Source organism: Gallinula chloropus, assembly GCF_964237585.1.
Source record: "Gallinula chloropus genome assembly, chromosome: 3".
Taxonomy (NCBI): domain Eukaryota; kingdom Metazoa; phylum Chordata; class Aves; order Gruiformes; family Rallidae; genus Gallinula; species Gallinula chloropus.
In genome coordinates, this window is record NC_140087.1 from 19,794,839 (window position 1) to 19,805,453 (window position 10,615).

A 10,615-nucleotide genomic window follows, 5' to 3' on the forward strand; every position below is an offset into this window, starting at 1 on the left:
TGAGGGAAGAGATGGAAATAGAATGGCGTGAAAGCTAAGATTTGGGCCAGCTTCACAAAAGAGGGGAAGAAAACATAAGGACAGAAGTCAAGGTTGTCTCGCACATCGATCCCTTAATCTGATGCAGGCAAAAAATTAAACTCATGGGATAAGAGTGGCAAGAACAGGCGATGGAGCCTGTGAGATGAGGACAGAAGGAAGACAAGGAAGGAGAGTGGATAGAAGTGATGGGGTGAAAGTCACAGCTGAGTGGCAGGGGAGCCATTACAGCTAGGACTGTACACACATAATAAGAGAAATCTATTTCTGGCTTACTAGGTTTATACAAATTTTACAGAAACATGAGGATCTCAATCAATGAAAAAGTGTTACATTGCCATCTAGAGCAGAAAAAAGGAAAATATAGGAAAAATGTTAGGTGGAGAGAGCTGCTTTGGAATTGAACAAAGAAAAAAAATTCAAACAGAGGAGCATTCAGAACCTCTTCGCAAGGAAATCCTCAGGAGCAGCCTGGATGCTTTTTTTCAAACCCTTATGGAAAGGAAAGGAAAACTCTCAATCAGTGCAAGGTACGACCAAAACCTTAGCACCATGTGGCCTGCAGATGAGCCTCAAACTAATAGATTAGAGAGAAGAATAGATACAGGAAGAAAATACTTGATTTGACAAGACAAATCTCACCAGTGGCCTTGTCTGGTATCCTTTTTCTGAAAGGGCCAGGTGCTTCAAAGGAAGGCACAATAAACTTTGCAAAAAAAAAAACCACTGTCCATTGAGATTTCTGTTGTTTGGGTTTTTTAAAAATCTAACACAAATAAATCATTGTTGCTGCTTACACAGTAGAATACAAGTTCTAAATCAATTTTCACATCCCAGATGTAACAATGTGCATTCTCTCTGTGACACTATAAATACAAGTCAGTAAGTGCTCTTTGTTAGTAAAAACAAAGGCAAGTGTGCTTCCTCTCTGACACAGTTATAAGGCAAGATCTTAAAAATAAATGGATATGGAAAATATTTCAAGGTATTCTTCACAAACTCAAGAGTTTTAAAAATTAGATTAACTTCCCAACTTGTAAATTTAAAGGGTTGTATAAAATCCGAGCTAGAATAGCACATGGATACTGAAACAGCCAGATTTTCCTTTGAATTGCCCTACTACTGGCTGATGCCATATATCTGTGGCAGAAACGCAAATGTTGGAATAAAGAGTGGTAATCTCGTAAGCAATGCGATGGTAGGAGGGAGAGGAAGGCAGCCTGGTCCCACAGGGAAGCAGCGCTGCCCCTCTAGAGCCCTTTCCTTGCACCATCCCCACTCCATGCAGCAGAAGAGTGTCACCATCTCTACACTGCACCACCTCCACCTCTGCCTCCACTGCCAGCATCAAAATCACCTTCCCTGTTTTCAGCACTGCAAATATTCACACTATCCAACACTGTGGATAGCCAGTGCCTTCATCTCCCACAGTGGGAGCCAGGGCTCCCCGTGTCCCAGGTTCACCTCAACAGCCTTATAAGTGAAGGTGTGGAGGGGCAGACACCAGCTTCCACCATTCCACGAAGCTCAGTAATACTTTCAGGTTTTTAAAGCATCGATATCTGTGACAGTTTGTACACAACAGTCAATTTACAGTTTGACAGGGCACCCGGTAGCTTCCAACAGCTATGCTGTCTTCCCTGCACTACCTCCACAAATCTGGTAAGTCACAACAGCCAGAACTGTTTGCTTAGGACTGAGCAAGAGCAAAATTGAATTACCTCTTGTTATTAGAGAAATTTGTCCCAGAGGAAGGTGTTGAAACTGCTGAAGCAAGAAAGTGAGAGAGCATTTTATGGCTCACTGAGTTATGAATGGTCTATGAATACACAGACAAAGTAGTCTCCAAAGCTACCAGACTCCAGCTATGGGCTCCATGTTTGATTAAAAGATTATAAATGGTCAGACACATACTCCTGTTCTGTTCTCCAACAGTTTATGACTCCTTTCCATTTTACAGTACTCAGTGGCAAAGCTTGCCTAGTCCAGGCATGCACTGAGACTCCGATTGTTTACCTTAGTTGATTCAAGCTGACATGTTTGAAAATTATTATATCCATTTGTTCTGCTAGATGCTTTGTCTCCCTTGCTTATACATCTTAATTTCTTGCTTCTCCTATTATTGGTCTTATGACTAAAGGTCTTAATTTATTCACCATACAATGCTTTTACACGCATTTTCTGTCATTCATTACACATTGTCTCCATTGTCTCCCAGTATCTCTAGGGTGTAGTAAGAAGAATTGAGAATATAAAAAGTTACACTATATATTACCTCATATGTCTGCCTGAGACTTTAGCTATTGAACTTCTATGCACTTTAATACAGCAGACTTTTCCCTACTGAAATTATTCAATCATGAAAGTTTAATAGTAGGTGTGAGCCCACATAGTATCAAAGTGCAAAATCAGGAATGTTAGCAGACACAGGAAAATGTAATCAAGACACATCTTAGTACCTCAATAAATCTGAGAAGAAAATGGTCAGAATAAGCAAGATAATCCCTGCTTTCTTTTTATATCCTTCTGCCTTCATTTTCTATCTTAGTTCTTCCTGCTCCAAGTCTGATTCTTGTTCACACTTTCGCATGTGGGGTGAGGGTTTAGCACTACCCTCATAGAAGTATACTTTAATTCTTGGAGAGATATTATGTCCAAATCAATACATCACCTAATTATTAAAAGTTCATACTGACATGTTCATTTCTGGGCATACAGAAAGAAGAACATCCATTACATGTATGAGAAAAGACAGCAAGAAACTTTTTGCCAGGAAAGTCTCAGATTTCTCGACAGGATCTCAGTGGATTTTGACTCCTTTTTAATCCATTTCAATTACTCTTAAACAACATTCCCTGCAGTTTCTGAAGTTACTAAATATTCAGATGCTGTCTTAACAACTATCTCTGCTGGCTTTTGCTACCATGATTAGAAGATTCAAAGCATAGCCTTCTCCACCAAAGTCAATGCCTGTGCATAGCTGCCTTTGAAAAGAAAGCCCAGAGGGAGATCCTGCTATCCCAATTTTATATCTGTGGAAGATTTCCCAGCTGCAGTCAGGGAATAGCCAGCAGGTATCCTCTGCAGACATCTTCTAATGGAATCACTTAAAGGAGACTTAGCTTGTTGAGATTCAATATTTAATAGTCTGAAATAAAAAGAACACACAAAAATCTTACTAAACATAAAGTCATCGCTATATGTGGTAAGGAAGTAACAGGTAAAAGCCAACAGAGCCAAATTCTGAAAACAGATTCTCTGATTGCGATTTTTATGCGACAAGTGCTGATAAAATTACTTCTTCAGATCAATTTTGCATTAACAGGCGCCGCCTGGCCTGTAAGGAACACCTGCAGCTCTCCTTCCTCAGCCACCTCTTACGATTTGACAATAATATCAGATAGCAAATGCTTTGAGAAGGATCTGGAAAGCAATGTAAAGCTAATTAAATCAACTTACTCTCTGAAGCTATGATTAAAATACAACCTTCTTTGTACCCTCAAGGACAAACGAGGAACAAGGACATCAAACAAGAGTCTACACAGACATACTGCAGTCAGAAAAAAAATGCAAGTAGTATATTGAAAAAAAAATCAAATTAAAGATCTGCTGATGATGGAGAAATGCACACAATAGACGTAGCACTTTGCTGACTTTTTTCCAAGTATCACTGCTAAGCTTTTTTTTGCACAGCCAAAAGTCTGACACCTGAGAACAGTTCCTCTTGGTCTCCTTCCCAAGTTCTGGCACTAGAGAACTGCATTAGGAAAAGAGCTTACCTCGTTCAAAATGCAAATATGCCTTTCTGCCTAAAAGACGACCTAGTTATTGTCATGGTTACATCCAGCTAACCTACAAGTCATAAGCTTCTGGAGGCTAATTAGAAAGCATCTTGTAACCACAGCTGGCATAATGGGGCACACCCACTCCCTCATTCTTATTACCTTAGCCAGTGCTCAGCTTCAGAAGTCATCCTTTCAGAAAAGCATAACATAAAACCTTCAGTCTATACCCATGGTGCTAAATCTACAGAAATGCACTCCAAAACCTTAGTAGCGCTCATTGCAATCATTTTATCAGCCTGAGCATTTTTTGCTTGGAGATCTGAATTAGTATCTCTTTTTCCACAATAATTGTTCCATACCTTCTGTAAATTTGTTCTGTAGAATTTGTTTAGGTCTTTTCTATTTTTCAAAAAATGGAAGGTAGTGTGGCTCTGTGGAAACTAAAAGTGCCAGGTTAAGCACCACCTTGTATTTTTATGGTTTGCATTCATGTAATGGGAATGAGGTTTATGTCCCTAACCTTGCAATATTCTGAACCAATTATTTACTTAATATTTATGTTAAATTATCTATGATTGCAGCACTGACTATGAAAGCAACCAGAAAAAATTCTGCAGGTGGCCTGTAAAGCTAATTTTGAAGTTAGCTGTACTAAGCTCATGCAGTGGTCTTACGGAATATTAATATAGTGTTATAAACTACAGTACCCTAAGGGTGTTCACCTGCCATGGAATTTAATTTACTTCATATCTCATCTAATAGACTGAATCTCATCTATTAGGTAAATATAATGTGAATACGTTTCCTTGTTTCTCTAAGGAGTTTTATTGGTAAAACCTGGAGAGGCATTCCCACAGAATCTTCTACGGCTATAATTAGCTTGAAATTGAGCTAATGTGCCCTTTTCTGCATTAAGCAATACGGAATATACAGTCCAGGTACAAAATAGCCCCGTGCTCAGTCATTGCAGCAGCTGCATTGCTCATGCAACACATTCATGTTTATTCTTTGTATTGGAAGGAGGAAAAACTACAGCAACCTCTGGGGATTTCAGCCAGGGGCCATGTCCCCACCATGCTGAGCTCTGTGCCAGCCGAGAGGAGCCTTTCCCAGGGACTGCACTACGCTCTGCCCTTGGCAGCTTAAGTAAGTGGCACATTATTCTGTCTAAGCAGATAGACCTCAATTTTGTAGGATTATGTGAACAGTTAAGTTGACTGAAAGCAAACCTGGTATCATCCTCAGCCAGCGCATTGGTACAACTTCAACAGTGGGCATGGACAAAGGCTTGAATATGCTTTCTCCCAATGTGTTTCTTGCAGTGCATAATGCCCTTAGTGCAGCACGGATGGCCTTCGTTCCCAGTGCATCCAACGCATCCTGAAACAGCAGCTTACTGGGCAGGCTGTAAAGGCATTTTCTTGGGAAGGGGGCAGGCAGAATGTGGCATGGAGTGGAGCACACTTTCTGATTAGCTCTACTCGTGTTAAAAATCTGTCCTGGTGGGAGGAAGGCCATTAGCAATTTTTGCTTCCTGAGTTGTTTGCACATGGACTTTTCTGCACATGACCTACTGTTGCACAGTATTGTATGTGTTTGGCTTATTCTTCCCAACCTGTACTCCCGACAGGTATGGTTGCTTCACACCAAGGCCACTCCTACATTTAATTCCTTCATGCTACTCCATCAGGATGAGTGATTTTCAAAAATCACAAGAGAATATATCCTTACAGATATATTTGGGGGTTGGACTTGATGATCTCTGGAGGTCCCTTCCAACCCCTAAAATTTTGTACAATTCTGTGAAATATCCCAGAACAAGACCATTTATCCATGGTCTGCACTTCTCTGCAGCATAACTTCCAAGAATAAATCCTCTTGAAAAGCTATTAAAGGCAGGGAATTTAGGCACCTGACCTGGTAAGCATTCTCATTCTGTGTATGCCATTTGTGATTCAACTTAGTTGTTATGTCAGACAGAGGAAAAAGACATGCAGGATGCATAAAAGCAGAAAAATGCGTGGCAAAAACAACGTTAGAGAGGGAGAATGAGAAAAAGATAGAACCCATGGGCAACTTAAAAAATAAAAAGTAGATGTTATAGTTCACTGAATCAAATATGACATTATAGTGCAGAGGAAATTGAATTCATCTGTACTCGATAAGGGTGGCTTCATTATTCACTTGTGTCTTTGCTTAGTTGTGACACTCATGACTGATGAGACCATCCCCATCTCATGAAGATAAATTCAATATCCGCAGTATCATTCTAATATATTCTCTATATATAGAGAATGAGTTTAATGGATGGTGGTGGGATAGTATTTTTATCTTCACTGGCTCATGAAAGGAACACAATTTCCCAGAGCTGACACTTTGAGTGAGTTTACATGGACCCATTTTCACAACTTCTGTGTTGAGGGTGAAAGGGACATGGAAGAGGGTAGCACAAAGGTTGACTTCACTGACGTAGCATTCAAGATCTGAATCCAGAATTGGAAAACAGATTTGACCATCCTAATCCTGATCAGATACTAATCTGTGTAAGCACTCCACCACTATAGTCAATATGAAGAAGCACCAATGACATATGCTAACGTTGATGTAGTGTTGCTCAGAGCTGGAATTTGCCTCCTCTTCTTCCGTTCTACTTTCTAAACCAATGCAACATTTCTCCTCTGACCCCCATCTCCCCTCTCCTTCAGCAGCATCATATATTCATGTACATCTCTACCAGACTAGTTTAAAGATGTGGAAATCCTGGTAGCTCTTCAGCAGAGGAGATCCCAGAAGCAATGTGGTTAATTAGTAAAGCATATAGGAAGAGGTCAAAAGTGGCTACCATAACTTTAATTTACTATGCATCTGTAAATTATCACAACTCCATACAGAGTGTTCACATGCCTCTTCATGAGAAAGTTTTTCCCTGACAGATCTGGTGGCAAGAGGGAGAGCATAAGCCAGCACAGGTTTCTGAAGTGCCACGCGTGTGCATGCTTCCACAGAAGCAAACACATGGCAGGGGGGTTGGAGCTCTATGATCCTTGGGATCCCTTCCAACCCATGCCATTCGATGATTCTATGATATCCACACATACACATCAGGTCAAAGCACTGGTACAGCTGGTCACTCTAAAGCATAGGAATTTCAATTGGAAAACTTCTGTCCAGATCAGAACAGAGGTCCATAATTCAATATTCATACTCCTACAACAAGACAAGTGAGAGATTTTGCTGACAGGTGAAAGAAATAGCAGAGAAGATAATTCTGGAATAAGCTCCAAATACAGAATTTTCTTTCAAATCCCATTATTTGACAGATGACATGCATCCACTCTGTAATAATTTATATAACTTCATGTGAGTAACTTTTGCAGCGTTAACTCGGCAACACCAGTATTGCTCAGTTTGTCAGTGTCTTTATCGCAGCCACTCTGAGAGCTTCAGAATCCAGCCATTAAAATCTGCTTCAGGCTGAAACTTGGCATGCAAGTGCATGAAGAAGACAAAGGAACAAGTACTTACTTTAATTTCTAGAAAATTATTACTTACTGCCTCCATTCTGGAGTGTGGAATATAACTCGCCTTGATTATCATATGCATAAGTTATTAACAGAGATTTCTCCATGTTTGGTCTAAAACTGTAATTATATAAAGCAGATATTTTCTGTCATCATCTACATAACAGAGAATTAATTTGTTAAGTATACAGCAATATTCCTCTATCAGATTATCAGTAGCAAATAGGTGATATGCAAATAAATGACAGTTGTATAACCAACTGAAATGCAAATTTTAAACTAGGTCTAAACTGTTCACAAGAAGACAAATAAACCGAACAGAGAAAAAGCAACAGAACAAAAATATGACAAAAGAATTCCTTTGTTGTTGGTGGGTTTATTTCATAGCTTTGACACAAGTGTAGTAAGAGTCTAGTCATTTGGGTTTATGTACTATGAGCCCCTTACACGATTGTATCACCTACCTTTCATTGCTGTATGTCTTGATTCACTGAAATAAATTTGTATATTATGCTCAGATCCTAGGAGTAATGTAGAAAAGGCATTTTTATAACTATCCCAAGAAACACATACAAGAAATTACATATGCACGTGTAAATGTGTATTTATGAGGCATGTTTAGATTCACTGGAAGCCTGAACTTAAAGAGCTAGGCCCTTTCTTAATTCAGTGGAGCCAGGCCAATAAACACCAGTTAAAAAACTGCTCCAGTAACTCACTATGACATTTCTACTTGGCTTTAATAAAGTTTTACACACATGTTGTTTCCCCTCTTATTTTCAATATAGAATTTAATTGATATAAAATCTGAAATATTATTAGGTAAACTCATTTTCAAATTGAAGTGATCAAACTGTCCATCTAGTTCACTCCCCATAAAGCCTCTATTCAGACATGTTTAATATTGATGCTATACTTTTTTTTAAAGATTTCAAAGATACAATGGGATTTTGAAACCTTATTGTCATGATTTAACCCCAAATGTCAACTAAGCCCCACACAGGTACTCTCTCATTCTCCCTACACTGGGGTGGGGGAGAGAGTCAGAAGATCATAAGTGAAAAAACTCATGAGCTGAGATAAAAACAGTTTAGTACATAAAGCAAAAGCCGTGCACACAAGCAAAGCAAGACAAGGAATATGTTCCCCACTTCCCATGGGCAGGCAGGTGTTCAGCCACCCCCAGGAAAGCAGGGCTCTATCACGTGTTACATTGTCTTGGGAAGACAAACACCATCACTCTGAACATCCCCCTTGTTCTTCATCTTCACCAGCTTTACATACTGAACACAATGCCATGTGGTATAGGATATCCCTTTCATCAGTTGAAGTCAACTGTCCCGGCTGTGTCCTTTCCCCACTCCCTGTGCACCCCCAGTCTCCTTGCTGGTGAGGTAGGGTGAGGAGCAGAAAAGCCCTTGGCTCTGTGTAAGCCCTGCTCAGCAGTAACTGCATCATCCCTGTGTTACCAACACTGTTTCCAGCACAAGTACAAAGCACAGCCACATACCAGTGACTATATGAAGAAAATTAACTCTGTCCCAGCTCAAACAACACCCTCCTACACAAAAATACTTGACAGTATATTATTTAAAAATAAAAAAATAAATAGAAGGAAGCAAAATGAAGGGGTTTTTTGTTCTTCACATATACTGCATTGTGACTTTTCCTACTTTAGAGAACAGCCTTTCTGCAGCAGTTGAGAGAGGACAAATGCTTAAACTAAAACCTGAATAAATTCTGATCTTAAAAGAGAAAGGTATTGTTAATACACAATAAATCAGAGGAAAAAGAAATTGTCTTGTTAGTAGCATTTTTTATCATATACCTCTCTATTTTTCTCATTAAAAAAAAAAGTGTCCACTCCATAGCAGAGGAAACACTACTCTTGTTTTCCCACAGTGTGCAATTCAAGCTCAACAGCACTCCATACACGTTCATTCCCCGAGTGCTCCACTGGTAACACAATTGCGGTAATTACGGCATGAGCATGTTCTATGAAATGGATATTAGTTCATTAATTAGAAGATGAACGTAATTGATTATTTCAACAGGAAGGCTAAACACAAGGGTAATCCCACAGAGAGAACTGCAGGGGGAGATCTGTCCAAAATGTGCCCTTGACTTAGTAGCTTCTCCCCTTGGGGTGGCTTTAAAGGAGCACAGCCTAACAAGGTACTAATTACAAACTACTATTAGTCATAGTTAAGTAATTCGTGACCTGTTCCCCTGCACAAAATTGCTCCAGAACTGATGTGTATTTCAGGGGATGTATTTGCCATTTACAACCATCAGCCAGACACTTAGACAGAAAATTCGCATGTGGAGGCCCTTGGCCATCTCTTGTGATGATGTTCTGTTCAGATAATGTTCAGATTCAATCTCACCTTTGTTGCTGATATGTCACAGTGACTTGATAAGTGCATGCTATCATTTCTCCCCTGGTGTGGCAACAGAAATCCTCTGAACAAAGTAAGAGTGAAGCATCCCTGTTAGTGCCACCTTCCTTATCTTTGTCACTGAGAACTTGGCTTACCAGGAAGATGGGTTGCAGGCGAAAATCTGCTCACACAGTACTTAACACAGATATACAAATGATGTCCCTACCTTTGGCATCCAGACCCTAAGCCCATGTTCTCAAATACCGTTCTGTGTTAGCTGACAAATCCCTAATTATGATTGCCAAAGGCCTAATTACACCGAGGACTTAAATCAGTCCATTTATGCTTTATAAAAATGCAACATTTTCTGTGGAACCACCAAGCCAACACTACCAAAACAGAGCAACCACGTCCTTCTTTCCCTCTCACCTCGTCACAGGCTGATTTAAGGGTTATTGCATCTGGCTTGATTCAAACATTGTACTCAGTCCAGCTTGTGGTTGACCACATATGGCTGTAGTAGAGGAGGGGAAAAACCAAGAAGCTTTTCCTTACCTCATTGCATTCCTAGTAATCACTTACCCTTGGCAGTCACCATCTCCTGGCAGCCCTCTGTGTTCCCTGAGCACAGAAACAGGTCCAGTCTTGTGCTGGCAGCAGAGACATCAATGCCACAGCAGAGGGCAAGGGCAATGACAGAGTCTCTTGCCACCTCTCACCTGGTAAAAAGCAGCCAATTCTCACGTGGGAAAGAGTAGGTATCACATCTTTTGAATTAACGGTGCTCCCTTTCATGATTACTGAATAGTGAATCAGCCAGAGGTCATCCAGAAACTCACTGAGGGGGCTGGGGTCTGAAGTTACCAGGTAAACCCTGGGCTGATGTAAA